The following is a 1,029-nucleotide window of genomic DNA, read 5'->3' as shown; positions in this document are numbered from 1 at the left end:
TGTGAGCCACCGCACCCCGCCAATAGTTAAATTTTGGTTATATTTTCCTTATGGGATGAAGTGAAACTCCCAAATGTGTTTCATATTGTTGATGTTGTTGTTTTTGTATTTCTCAGCCATGCTCCAATCACCTTTTAGGTGTATTCTTAGATTGTTCTCCCCAAATAAGGTCCCTGAAGTGTCAATACCGAGTGGGACGGCCGGGCGTGGTGGCTCATGCCTGTAATCCTAGCACTCTGGGAGGCCGAGGCGGGAGGATTGCTTGAGCCCAGGAGTGAGAAGTTGCTGTGAGCTAGGCTGACGCCACGGCACTCCAGCCTGGGCAACAGAGTGAGACTCTGTCTCAAAAAAAAAAAAAATACCGAGTGGGACGATGGAACATTCTGGACTTCATATTCCAAAGCCTAGAATCTAATTCTGTTCCTGCCCCTCACTGTGTGGCCTTGGGCAAGTCCCTTATTCTATCTGTGCCTTCATTTCCTTTCCTGTCCCGAGAGGGCAGTTTGACTTGATGGTGTTTAAGGTCCCTTTTACCAAAATGTTGTGATTTCTTGAAAATGTTGTTTGCAAGTCACCCACACGTTTGGGAATGAGGAACTCATAGCATACACCCTCAGAGATTTGGATGCAGATTGTCGCGCTTTCTTATATAGGCTACTGGTTGTCATTCACACACTCCTCTGAGGTTTTTAGAACAGGAAAATAGGTGGGGTTATCTTTGCCTGTGATGAGAAACATCTTGGGCGAACTATGATTGCAGTTGAAAGATGTGTTTTTGTGAGCGGAGCACCGCAGAAGAACAAGACTGTTTTGTGTCCTCCCTGCAGACGTGTAGCCATGATTCTTTCCTCCTGTAAGTAAGATGGGCTTTGTCATTTATTTCCCGGGCTCGTTCTGGGCGTGTTATTTACTCTTGAACACTAGAGGAAGTTTTTTTCTAAGGCATAGAGTTTGTGACAGGGTTTTGTTTCTTATTTAAATAACCACGGTGGTGATGTAATTCTAGTAGACGTTCAGCATTGAGGACAC

The sequence above is a fragment of the Propithecus coquereli genome, unplaced genomic scaffold (genome assembly GCF_000956105.1).
Source record: "Propithecus coquereli isolate 6110/MARCELLA unplaced genomic scaffold, Pcoq_1.0 Scaffold143, whole genome shotgun sequence".
Lineage (NCBI taxonomy): Eukaryota > Metazoa > Chordata > Mammalia > Primates > Indriidae > Propithecus > Propithecus coquereli.
The sequence above is the reverse complement of the archived record's forward strand: the minus strand, read 5'-3'. Positions refer to the sequence as shown.